Source organism: Phascolarctos cinereus, unplaced genomic scaffold (genome assembly GCF_003287225.1).
Source record: "Phascolarctos cinereus isolate Bilbo 61053 unplaced genomic scaffold, phaCin_HiC Scaffold_5;HRSCAF=322, whole genome shotgun sequence".
Classification (NCBI taxonomy): Eukaryota; Metazoa; Chordata; class Mammalia; order Diprotodontia; family Phascolarctidae; genus Phascolarctos; species Phascolarctos cinereus.
In genome coordinates, this window is record NW_027555958.1 from 84,369,730 (window position 1) to 84,383,406 (window position 13,677).

Below are 13,677 nucleotides of genomic sequence, written 5' to 3' on the forward strand. Positions count from 1 at the left end.
AATATTATTGATGTGACTTATTGAACTAGACTGCCCCTGTGACTGTCAGTCAACACTCAGCTTTGTCCTGTTGAAGTTTCCTTAATTTAAAAATAAGATGCAGCTGCTGCTAAGAATTTGTCAACAATAAACATTTTCCTTATTTACCTAGCTAGTTCTTGGTGTTAATGTGTATCTGAATGCAGTTCTGGATTGCATCCAGAAATGCCACATGATATTTAGAGGCATCCCAAAAGGTGGTAGAGAAGTAGAGGGTGTGCCTTCAGTAGTTTCATCCAAATTCCCATCATCTCCCATGATTCTGCTCTTGTTGATTATTGATTTTTCAGGTGTGCACTAAGGTATTTAACTTAAAGGAACATAAATGTTATTTTCTTATTTAGAAGATTAGAATATTTTAAATGGGCACAGAATTAGTTCCCCACCCCACCCACAGTACCATCTACTTAGCTGGCTAGGGCATTCTATAAAGGCAGCTTTCCTTTAATAGAGCACTGATATATTAGGCTCTTGCAGCTTTGGGGTCAATTTAGAATGGTCCTGAAAACCTGGAAGATCCTGAAAATGATGCCTCCCCCCCCCCACTTCATTCACTCTATGGCTTTGAATGTTTGTAGAGTTGCTTTCCAAACAATTTTAAAGTAGGCTTATAGCAGTAGGTGAGAACTTTTGAACACCGCCCCCAAAATCCAAATCAGTTTAATTTCCAACATAATAGAAAGGTAAGGCACATTTTCAGTGAAGTGGAGACCTCCTGGAAAGAGATATAAGGAGAGATTTCTACAGATTTCTTTTGGTGTTGTCCTTGGCCCTCACGCAGTGAGTGCAGTAGGATTTTTGTGTTTATTCTTTATGTTACCTCATTTGAATCAGTTGCCTTTTTTTGGTTTCAATCTTGTTTCCTTTGTCACTGATGGCTCTGTATTGTACCCTATTACAGATGGCTTAAGTCGCTGATCTGATCAGCTTTGGATTTAAAGGAAGCTTGGAATTATTTAATTACAAAGTTTATCTTGTGTTATTGCTGCATCAAGAGTTGAAATTGCTAGGCTGAACCTTACTGTGCCTGTTTTCTGGGAGAGAAAAGCATATATTTACAAGAACCATTGATTGAGGGGTACTGGGAGGTCTCCCAGTTGGGAAGGCCTATTGATGACCAGAAAAAAATATATACATTTAAAATTGCAGTTGAAATTTTGGAAGAATACAAGGATTTTTAAAAAATTATAGAGTGGATAACAGAATTCTAGAGCAATGTTTTAAGTGTTTTTAATTATTTACATCTTCTCCTTTTAAATCCATTGTCTTTTTCAATGTGGAGAGGATTATGTTACTAATTTTTTTTCTCCCAAAGCACCAGCCCTAGTGCGGAAAAGACAGTGCCAGGAGCCCTTTTTGAAATTTGTCAGAGTTGAGGGCTCATATCACAACTTTGCAGTCCTCATCCCTACCCCACTCCAGCCTTTATTATATCTAATATTATTTCTAGACCTATTTTCAAATAATGTGTAAGGAAGACTTTTTTCTTTTAGAACTCATGACCAATAAAAACCTGTTCCATTATTGAAAAGTGAAATCATAAAATATTTTAGTACCTATAAATGTCCAAACTGATTGAGGAAAACCACAGTATTTTCTGAGAGAAGCCTCACCATTTTTACATCTACACATTCACAACTGATTGCAGCCCAAGGAGTGCTAATCAACAAAATGTAAAAGGCAGGAGCCCCCTGCCAGTAGCTTGGAATTTAGAAGTCAAAACATCCAGTAATTATCTCAAACAGATGGGTGTTTGCCCTGGGTTGGTTCAGTATACCAAATGAGAAAAAGTCCCCAGTGACCAAGAAGTAAACCAAAGGTAATTTGGCTTAGAAACATAAAACAACCATTTTTAGTTGTTAAATTTGTTCCAAAATATGGTAGTTTGAATTAACCCCAAAGTCTGGTGTCTTATAATATTTGAGTACCATAGAATAGGATGAAATACCATTGCTAGCAGGAATAAAAGAAAGGAAGAAAAAACCCAAACTATTCATCTACCTTCCTGTCCTGGTTTGCCAATACCATGACTTTAAATATAGCTTCCTTTGATTTCTACTGCCTCAACTCTCAGATTTGAGGGCAGATGTGATTTTATAAATTTTAACTTATAAAAAAAATGTAAACACTTCTGTAATACCTGGGTTGCTTTTCTCAGATTCTCCAGGACACAATTTAGGGAGGAGGGGATGGTAAACAAAAGAGGAAAAGAATTATTTTTCCTGATTCCTGTGGGTGCCTTAGCTTTAGGTCCCTTCTCATTTTTATGGGTTTATATCTAACTTGTGGGATCTTAGGATCCTTGCTTCTTTCTAAAAGTTAGAGTTCAGATCTTGTTTGACCCCTTCCTGACAAAAGCTCTGCTAGCAGAGCATTTGGCAGCCAGAGGCTTGCCTTTGCTTGAACAGAGGGGGCTCAGAGAGATAGTCAACTGTCTGAAAGTACACCACAAAAAAAGATACATTATGAGAGAGGTATTTTCTTATTACCTTTCTACAGTATAAAAACACATTTTTTTAATTCTACTCCCCATGGCACATCAGTATTTATTTTGTTAGAAGGTGTCATATGTATTACAATAAAGACTTCCAGTTCCCAGGAGGACAAATTTTCACACGTGGAAACATTCTGAAGGAGGGTAGTACAAAGCCTGAGTAGGGCACATAAGTGCCTTGAACCAACTTTTCCTACTATGCTATTGGGGAAAAAATATTCTCTAGGCCCTGAAGGCACCAAAGAAGGCACCTGACTAACGTAATTCTATAATCACAGAAGGTAAGGGATGGATGGGTCCACTCAGGCTATTTAGTCTGAGAATCTCCTTCACAGCCCACTCATTTAGTGGTTATCAAGTTTTTGCTTAAAGACAGCCACTAAGGGGAGTCCAATTACTTGCCAAGAAATCCAATTCTAGCTGTGGATAGCTCTAATTTTAAAGAAGTTTTTTGGGCAGCTAGGTAGAGCAGTGAGTAGAGGACTGGCCCTGAAGTCAGGAGGACCTGAGTTCAAATCCGGCCTCAGACCAAACACTTGACATTTACTACCTGTATGACCCTGGGCAAATCACGTAACCCCAGTTGCCAAAAAAAAAAAAAGTTTTCTTCATATCAAAGCTGAATTAGCTTAAATATACCTCTCTGCACCTTAGAGCCATTGTCTTTAGTTCTGTCCTCTGGGACCAAGTAGAATCAATTGAATCCTTATTCCAGATTTAAGCCTTTCTTAGCTACATATATTGATTAGGGCTCACAATGTATCAGAAAAGTAAACTAATCTAGAGTCAAAGGAGAATAGCAAATTTCTGGCACCATATATGACAGTGTTTTAAGATTACCTTCTAACAATCTCATAATTCCCATCAGCTCCAACCCTCTCTATACTTGCTGCCATTCTTCAATAATAAAATAACTTATCTCTATATAATACAAGGTTAATAAAGTGTTCTGGTCATGTAGCAAGGACAGCCCACATACTATATTACTCATATGACATTAAAAAATTTGGAGGAATTGCCCCCAAGAGGAGGGCAAACACCCTATGGAGAACTTAAGGAGGGTAGAGATAAGCATTGCCTTGGACGAGACTCTATAGATGGATTGCAACTCATACCATTGAAGAGAGTAGTTATAGCAATGAGATAGAGATCCTTGATGCATTTTCTCACTATAGCACTGTGAAATAGGTAGGTGAATATATATTATAATTCCTGTTTTGCTGGGCTATCTCCAGTTGTCCTGATGTAGATCTGACCACTGGACCCAGATGACTCCGGAAGAGAAAGTGAGGCTGATGACTTTGCACAGCCCTCCTTACTTAAATCCAATTCACTTACAAATTATCACATCATCTTTCTGATGTCATGGTCCTCTTTGAGAATAAAGGACAAACCACAGTCCCTATTTTATAGACAAGGAAACTATAATTCAGAGAATTTAAGAAATTTTCTCATGGTCTCATAACTTACTAAATGTCAGAGCTTCTATTCAAGCCCACAAACCAACTTCCAGGTATGATACTCTTTGAATTTACCACATTTCCTTATAAGTACACACCTTAGGCTAACTTCTAAGAAGTTTTGACAGCAAAATGGTAACATGCTTTTCTGTCACAGAATATTTTTCAGCTAACTGTCCAATTGTCTGTGAATTATGTTGGGAGGGGGAAAACCACAATTCATTTAAAGTAAAGTAATCCCATGACTCTAAAAAAATTGTAATATAACCTCAACCTGGAAACTTAAACTTCATATGATAATACCAAATTATACCACTTATACTATGTTACAAGATTTTTTATTTCCTGTGAAAAATGGTATATGGTACATGTAGAGACATGGATAGCATATTGGGCTTAAAATCAGGAAGACCTAGTATCTCCTGACACTTATTTTTGCCAGACCACCAACAAATCACCTAAGCTCTTTGTGGCTCCATTGGGTTTATCAATTAAGCCATAGGCAGGCATCTATATGGCACATAATGAAATGGACTCTTCAACTTTAATGGGATTCTGGAAAATTCTGTGGAAGTTAGAGTTTATAGGGGCTTGTAAGAATCTCTGGGAGCTAGAGTTTGTTTTATAGAGGAAAAAACACTAGACTTAGGCTTTGAATCCTTTTCCTTGCCTCCATTGTGACCTTGAGCAAGCAAGTTCTCTGCTTAGCTGGGAATTGGACTTAGAAGAAAGATCACTCAAGACTCTTCTACTTCTAAATCCGATCAGGTCATATTTTGTGTTCTTGCCCTGATCTATATCCCCTCATTATGCTTGTGTTTTGCTTATTTTCACTATAGTATTTTTCTCAAGATGGATTTCTGGAAAGCATGCAATAAATTATTAAGTTTTACCTTGTGTGGCCCCTACTACCTTCAGATGTTGACATCTCTTTAGTAACCTGGAGACATGAGGGTGTGTTCATATAGTCAAATTGTTAATTGCGAGTATGGTAATGAGCTACATGAATCCATTTTACCCTTAAATTCAGAGGCAATGGGAAAAATAGGACAGTGACCAACTATCACCTTATGTGCTCCAGACAAGACTGTCTAACTAAACTCTGCATATGTGTGTGTGTGTGTGTGTATGTGTGTGTGTGTATTATCTGCTTCATTAGTTTTCCATCCATCATTCCTTGAATAGTTTCTTCTTATTGTGGCTTTCATCCATTTAACTGAAGGGGATACTGGCTAAAAGGAACTGCTGTCTTGAAATCTTGAAGGAAATGTCCCCTTAAAACCTGGCATCACACATTATGATTTCACCTCCACTTCTCTCTTCAAAGTTACTTATGGTCTGTCTCTCAATTGCCTAATCCAATGGCCTCTTCCTAGTGCTCATCTTCATTGATGTCTGTAGCATTTAACTGTGTTGACTGCTCTCTTCTCCTGGATGTTTCTCTTCTCTGTGTTTTCATGCCATTGTCGTCTCTTGGTTCTTCTCTTATACTCCTATTTAAAAGGCTTCCTGTTGGATCATCATCATGTCCTGCCCTCTAAGACTTTGCCCTGAGTCCTTCTTTCTCCCTTTTATCTCTGTTGTCAGCTCCTGTGGATTCATTTACTATCCCTTTGAAGATGACTCTCAAAACTGTGATTCTAGCCCTAGTCTCTCTCCTGAGCTTCCATATCCTTGTCCATTGAACATTTCCCATATGATGTCCCTTATGCAGCTCAAATTAACATGCCTGAAATAGAACCCTTTATTCCCACTGCCCCAAACCCACTCTTTTTCTAACTTCCCTATTTCTGTCAAGAATACTGCTGGTATTTTGGTATCTTCTACTCTTCAGTCTACTTGACCCCGCATATCAATCAGTGTTTATCTGCACAGCATCTCTCACATCTATCCCCTTCTGTCCACCTACATAGCTAATATCCTAGTTGGGGCTATCCTAGACTATTTGAAACCACATCCTAATTATTCTCTTTGCCTTCTTTCTCCCCTCTCCAATCAATCAATAAGCATTTATTATGTGCCAGACACTGTGTGTGCTAAGCATTGGTGATAAAAAGAAAAGCAAAAGGTGATTTCTGATCTTGAAGGATTCATAATATAATGGAGGAGAAAACAGGCAAACAACTACGTACAAAAAAGGCTGTGTCACTCCTCTTCTTGAGAAGCTTTAGGTATTCAGATTCCTCCACGCGGCATTTAAGGTTCTTCATAGTCTGACTCCAGCTTACCTTTGTAATTGATTACACGATACTACCCCTCACACACATAGGCTCCAGTCAAACTGGCCTCAGTACTGTTCCTCAGCACCTGGCATTTCATCCCTCTCCTCTAACTTTGCATAGCCTGTGCTTTATGTCTGTACTGTACTAACTCACACCTTTCAAGGCTCAGCTCAAGTCCTTTCTTGGTCCTCTTTGGCTTTTTCATGCTCCTTTTTATTTTGTAAGTGCTGTTTCCCTCAATAGATTGTAATCTCCTCCAGGACACTTTTGTCTTTGTATCTCTAGTACATAAGGCAGTGTGAATGGTGCATGTTGGGTACTTCTATGCTTTTTGATTGATTGACTACCACTTGGGTTTCCCTTTACCACATCTCCAACCCAGACAGACTGAAGAACTACTAGGTGAGAGGGAGATGAATCTCTCACCCCAACACCCTAGGGGTTTACTTGATAATCCTAGTTCAGTGCAGCTGTAGGGAATGTTAGCTGCTACACACCTCTACAGCACCCAAATTCATATTCCAACTCACTGTAATGAAGAGAAATGAGAGATTATCTGTTTTTTTTTCTACTGCTTAGCTTAATTAATACCCAAAACAGCTATACTAATTTATGTGCATATAAGTTGGCATGTGTATGCCTTATTAATATTAATCATTATTTAGAATAATCTATCACATTAGAGTTTTAAGGCTTACAAAGCACTTTTCCTCACCAAACCCTGTAAGACAGATTAGGGTAAATATTATTCCCACTATTTTGTAGGTGAAGACCTAAAGGGCAGAAGGACTCAGTGATTTGCTCAATGTCATACAACTAGTAAAAGATAGAGCTTGAATCCAGGTTCTCTAACTTGAAATTCAGTATCTTTTCTGCCCTAAACAAAGTAGAGAAGCACAATGAGGGTAGTGGAAAGAGTGCTAGACTTGGCATTAGGAAAACCAACATTTGATCCTGCCTTCAACATTTACTGACTGTGTGACCATGGACCAGTTAACTTCCCAGAGCCTCATTTTCCTCATCTATGAAATGGAATGATAACAATTCACAGATTTTTGTGAGGCTCAAATGAGATAATGTATCTGAAGTGCTTTGTGAATAGGACCCTAGGCTCAGAGCTAGAAGGAATCTTAGAGGTCATTGTAGTTCCTCATTTTACAGATGAGGAAACTGAGATCCAGAGAAACAAAGTGAGTCACCTAAGGTCATATAGAAAAAAAAGCAAATTGCAGAGCTGGAGTCTAAACTGCGGTGCTTGAGACACCAAATCCAGCAATAATGAGAAGTGCTAATTTCCTCTGCTTTATTGCAGTGCTGGAGAATGCATCTTATTATTATTATGTAAAAGAAAAATCTATGAGCTAATTTTCTCTTCACAGTTTAATACATTCCCCACTGGAGTGGAGATATAGGCTGTTCAATATGACCATGGTGTTCTCAGCAAATGGTCTGGTATCTGTTTGCTATTCATTAAGTCAACTTGATTTACTAGAGAATGACTGTCCAGTTGGTGGATGCCCAGGGCCATAGAGTTCTCCCAGAAAGCTTTGCCCTTTGGCCATGTCACTAGTACTTCACCAGAAAATAGATAATATAAGGAAGATGCAATGGAAACAACTCAACAATGCTGTTTGTTTTTGGCTCAGAAAGGTTGAGCAAAGAAAATTGAAACATCTAAAAAAGAATCTGATTTTAGATTGTTTGAGGATTTCAGTTATCCATCTGCCCTTGTTGCCTGTGATCATAGATATTGAGAGTTAGTTGTCAGTGTACATGAGCCCATTAGTATGTGTGTGTGTGTGTGTGTTTAAGGTGAAAATTGGTCTATTAAAGCAAACAATGAAGAACTTTCAGTAAATATCATGAGGTATTTTGGCTTCAGTAATGGAAAAAAAAAACTTCCTGGAAAGTTAAACATAAGGCTTATCCTCAGTTCTTGATAGGTAAGTTCTTCTTCCAAATATTGGGCAGCTTCCAGGAAAACCATTTCTAATTAAAGTGGTTTTCAGGTACTGCTGATAAAATCACCTAAAGAAATTCCAGCAGGATAATCCCAATCTTATTGAGCTGACAACTTCCAGTCAAATAAGACCACAGTGAAGAATGCATGACAGCAAGTGCAGGTTTTTGGTTTGTGGTTTTTGGTTTATTTAGTTATTGCGTGGTTTGGGGGCAATACTTTTATATGTTAGGACTGTTTTGTTTCTCTAAGGTTTTTTGTAAGACTCCAAATTTTATTTTTAAGGCAGCTAGGTGGTGCAGTGGATGATGGAGTGTTGGGTCGCCCTTCATTTCCTCACCTGTAAAATGAAAATAATGGTACCTACCTCCAGGGTTTTTATGAGAATAAAATGAGATAATATTTATAAAGCAAATGGTCAAGTGCTATGCAATAACTGCAATAATAGCAATAATACAATATATACTATACAGTAACAATGTTATTATTAGAATTATAATTATTTTGGTGGTGGTGGTAGTAGTTTTTAATGTTGTAGCACTTATTGGAGTAATATGCCTTCATAGTCAGTCAAAAACTCTAAAATAATAATGCTCAGTCACATACATACAAGATTTGTGGTATAAAAAGAAGCCAGAAATTGTTTTTCCCCTCTTTATATGCATATCACTCACCCATTACCCTGAGGCAGCCCTTTCTGTCACTGGTTAGCTCTTACTGATAGAAAGGTCTTTATATTGCACTTACATCTGTGTTCCTGTAATCGCCATCTTTTTTGTCCTCCAGAACTACACATGACACATGATTACCCTTCACATACTTGTAGGCCACCAGCAGAGCCCCTAAAGTCTTTTCTTCCCCTATCCCTTCAACCCTTACTCATATGATGCAATTTTGTAATTGTCCTAATAGCTTTATAATACTGGCCTTTTACTACACTGAACATTTTCTAGTGGTTTTTGCCTCTATTTTCTAGGTGGGGGAAGCCAGACACAGAGACTGCAATTTGGCAAAATTGAAGGAGGCAGGCAGTAGCATAGCTAGAAATACTCTGTGTTGCTCGATCCAAAACACCACTATACTAAGCTTTATGATCAGTCACAAAGGAAATAAGCTAGTAAGATTCTCCTTATTTATGACACATTTCCATAAAGCAATATATTTCATTCCTGATTTAAGTGGTTTGGGTCTCAACCTCCCTCCCCCTCAATTTCCTAATTCTCTAAACTTGTTATTTATTTTAACAAGAAAAGATGTTTTTTTTAAATGAAACTAAAATGATCAGTAAACAGCCCAGTGGTGGAAATACCAACAGACTGTTAAGCCTTCGTGTGATTTAATCAAGCAAATGGGTCCAGCGCAAATAGGGGGGATTTCATGTAAAATACTGTTAATCATATCTGCTTTGCAGCTGTGTGGGAAGTCTTTCATGCTGACTAGCTAGCTAAGGAGATATAATTGTGGCAGTGCTATAATTAAACATAAAAAAAAATCCCCCACACTAGGGTGTGTGAGGTAAATGTGCCATAACCACATACCTGTGATTTGTTATTACTCAAGGCAAGAGCCAGTGTTTTTAACCACCCTAGGTGTGTACCTATTGTTACATGATAATTTGCTTCTGTTGAAGCTTCTGACATCACTCTTAAGATCCTTCTAGGGAGGAGCAGATGGGGAGACTGCCTTCCTTGAGTTCTCTTTCCGTGTCTACTCTTGAGAACCATATTCCTCGCTGAGTTCTAATAGAAACCTCCTAAAAGGTAAAAATTCTCTCGGCACCCAAGATTGTAATACATTTGCTGCTAGGTAGGATCTTTCTTCTGCAGCCTTTTGTACCTAGCATAGGGTTCTTGTCACAACCAATTTCCCCAATACAAATGGAGTCCCAGTCACCAAGAGTGCTTTGCTTCTTCTCCCTCACCACAGCCCTCAGTGGAACCCAGCTCTTTCCAGAGACTTCATGATCTTCAAATTCTTCCTCTTGCCTCTGAGAGGTGGTGAGGGCACAGACGCTGTGCAAAATAAACAGAACCAAAAGAATAGTGTGCTAAGTGACCATCAAAGTATCCATGGGAAGACGCTCACTTAAAAGACACACAACTTGGAGCTATTATGAATTTGGTTCCAGACAACCATAATAAAGCAAATATTGTGATAATGTAAGTCACGTGATATTTTTGGTTTCCCAGTACATATGAAAGTTATGTTTATACTATACTGTAGTCTATTAAGTTTATAATGGTAGTATGTCTAAAAAAGTAATGTATACACCTTAATTTAAAAATACTTTATTGCAGGCAGCTAGGTGGCACAGTGGATAGAGCACTGGCCCTGAAGTGAGGAGGACCTGAGTTCAGATTTAGCGTCAGACCAAACGCTTGACACTTACTAGCTGTGCGACCCTGGGCAAGTCACTTAACCCCAATTGCCTAAAAAAAATACTTTATTGCTAAAAAAAGAAAGTGCTAACTATCATCTGAACTTTCAGCAAGCTGGTGGAGGGTCCTATCTCAATGTTGGTGGCTGCTGACTGATCAAGGTGGTGGCTGATGAAGGTTGGGGTGGCTGTGGCAATTTTAAAAAAATTAATATATTTAATATTTATTTTCCCCCAATTACGTGTAAAAACATTCTTTAATGGCAATTTATTAAAATAAGACAACAATGAAGTTTGCCACATCACCTGACTTCCTTTCACAAAAGATTTCTCTGTAGCATGTGATACTGTTTGATGGCTTTTCACCCACAGTAGAATTTCTTTCAAAATTTGAGTCAATTGTCTCAAATCCTACCACTGCTTTATCACCTAAGTTTATGTAATATTCTTGAGTATTGTTGTGTCTCAGGGAATAGGGAGGTCCAAGGAGAAGGAAAAAGATGGAGAAATGGACAGTTGGTGGAGCAGTCAGAACACACACGATATTTATTAAGTTTGCTGTCTTATATGGGCATGGTTCATGGCTCCCCAAAACAATTACAATAGTAACATCAAAGATCACTGGTCACAGATTACCATAACAGATATATACTAAAGAAGAACTTTAAAATATTGGGAGAGTTATCAAAAATGTGACACGGAGACATGATGTGAGCACATGCTGTTGGAAAAATGGCATGTGTAGACATACATACACACATATGCACATACATATACATGATAGATTATCTTCCCTTTCTCTTCCCCCTACCCTTTTCACTTCCCTTTGTGCTTCCATATTTGTTTGCATGTTATCATAATAAAGACAGAGAATCCTAGGTTTAATTGCCCTTAAGATTTCTCAGACTCCTAGGTTTATCTTGCTTTCAATGCACTTATGTGCTTTTCATCATAATTCATGGGCTAGCTGAAAAAAATACTCACAACATAAAAGTATGTTTACTTCTATCTCAGTGCCAGATCTCATTTGTAATGTGGATTGAAAGTTAGATGTGGAGAGATCAGAGGTAAGAGTATGTAGAAACTATAGGCACTAGGACATCCTCAGGAAAAACAGCAGCAAGGCAGAATACCAAGAAAGTTATATTTTCTTCTGGACTGCCTAAACCATAGGCTGTAATACTGTGTTTGCAGAATACTATCACAGTCACTTCTTTTCTTTCCCATAAGGCCAAATGGTGAAATAGCATCTATCCCCCAGAGCTATTCAAAAGATGATATATGTAAATTGATTTGCACACCTTTAAGTGTTTCAAAAATGTTGGCTATTATTATTGTTATTTACTAGGGTATAAAAGAAGAAGTTGGTGGGACTGTATTTGGAGGAAAAAAATTTTTTTGCTTATATAGATGTTAATGTTGGAAATGCTTTCACTGCCCAGAACTTTGATGCTTTTAGTCAGACTATTGCAAACCTTCAAATTCAATTTGATTAGTTCAGTTCAATTCAGTTTATATGACTGATAGGAGGTGTATAGAAAATGGAGATGAATGATTCAGGAGAAATATAAGGGAAGGACTCCAGCCTAAGGACACTGTGTTTGTATGTGTAACCAGACTCACTCAGAGTGAGGTTGGCTGCATCTCCGCTTCAGGATTCTAAGGATATGGCTGAGGGGTTTGGGTGATTCTTCTGTACTGCTATTAGGTTTTACTCAGTGTTAATCACCACTGATTATTATTGCAGTTTCTTAACAAATTTAGCTTTTTACAAAGGGATATTTACTGTAAATAAACAAAAAGAACAAAGTTATAAATATCCATCCCCCCCCAAAAAAAATCTGTGGACATACTTTCACCTATACCACTTTGGTGTCTCTAGGGAGTATGAGCCTAACCTTAAATTTCTGCAATGTATTCACCTCACTTCTAAATGTGGTAGTCACTGGGTGAATACAAATCTTGGCATGTGTGACATTTAAAAAGGTTCAAGAGAAATAATTTCTGGGTAATTTAATCATTTTGTTAATAATGCCAACATTTTAATAAAAGGATGGCCATTTGGCCAGCTGTTTCTTAGACCGAAGACAATCATGGCTGCAGCAGGTTAATGGCTTATATATCCACTGGAAGAGGGGTGTTCCCAATGGTGGCAATCAACTCTGATTGGTTAACAATTAATGAGAGAATGAATATTATTATGAGGGGTTAGACCTGAACTTTGATTGTCATTTACTTCTAAAGTACCCTTAGCCTTGGACAATATTAAAAAAAATTATCCCCACCCAAACCTGAGTAGAACACAATGGCTTCTCCACCTGGGTGGGATCTGGATAGAGAAGGTGAGCTCAACCTTCAGAGGCTGAGATCTGGAAATGAGGATGAAAGGAAAAAGGGGAAATCTGAATCTCCCCAGTCATTGGTTATTAATAATCATTTCTCTCACATGGATTCCAACTCTCAGACTTCTGGTACTAGCTAATCCAACTTTTCAAAGCTCATGTAGCCATTTCAATATTCCTTCACCTAAAAAAAATTAGGAAGAGGAAACACAACAGAGACAGAAGCAATGGCCGGGCCGTGTATTCATGGGCCACATAGAGGCCGCCAGGATGGGGAGATAGAAGTCTGAGGGCTTTCTCTCCCATAGAGCATTGCTTGCCTTCACAAACTTGAATGTTGATTGGGCAGGAAAAAAGAAAAAGAGCAAGAGGCTCCCTTTGTCCTTTTGAATGCATCCCATTTCAGCATCCAACCAACAAACAGTATGACTCTCACCACCGATGTCTAGCAAACCAGAACCAGCTCTGTGCATGCTCTAAATTGAGACCTTTCCATTACACATCATTATAGTTTTCTGGAAACAGGCTTCTCAGCCTTTTCAGTACGGACTGACAGCAGGCAGAGCATGCTGCCTGTGCACTGGGAATGGAATGCCATTGGCCAGGCCCCCATTACATATGAGAAATCCATCATCCCATGGCCATTATCATTGCAAAAGTACTTAAGTGACTAGAAAACTGGCTAGGAGACTTTTTAGAAATAAATCTATGAAATAGCCAGAAATTTTCAAGCTGTTAAAAAGTGGTGAGAGATCATTGTTTTTTATCACATACTTGCACATG

The 13,677-nt window shown here is 38.2% G+C and overlaps 1 protein-coding gene across 6 annotated transcripts in view; it reads left to right on the forward strand.

Moving 5' to 3' along the window:
- Positions 1-13,677, forward strand: part of RPS6KA2 (ribosomal protein S6 kinase A2) — a 547,475-nt gene that overhangs the window by 273,077 nt on the left and 260,721 nt on the right. The window contains exon 1 of one of the 6 annotated variants that reach the window (XM_078155050.1): positions 9,855-9,935. The exons of the other annotated variants lie outside the window; for them this stretch is intronic. The gene's annotated coding sequence lies outside the window, so the exon portion shown is untranslated. Of the gene's footprint in view, positions 1-9,854; positions 9,936-13,677 lie in introns of those variants that run through there. 6 annotated transcript variants of the gene reach the window in all.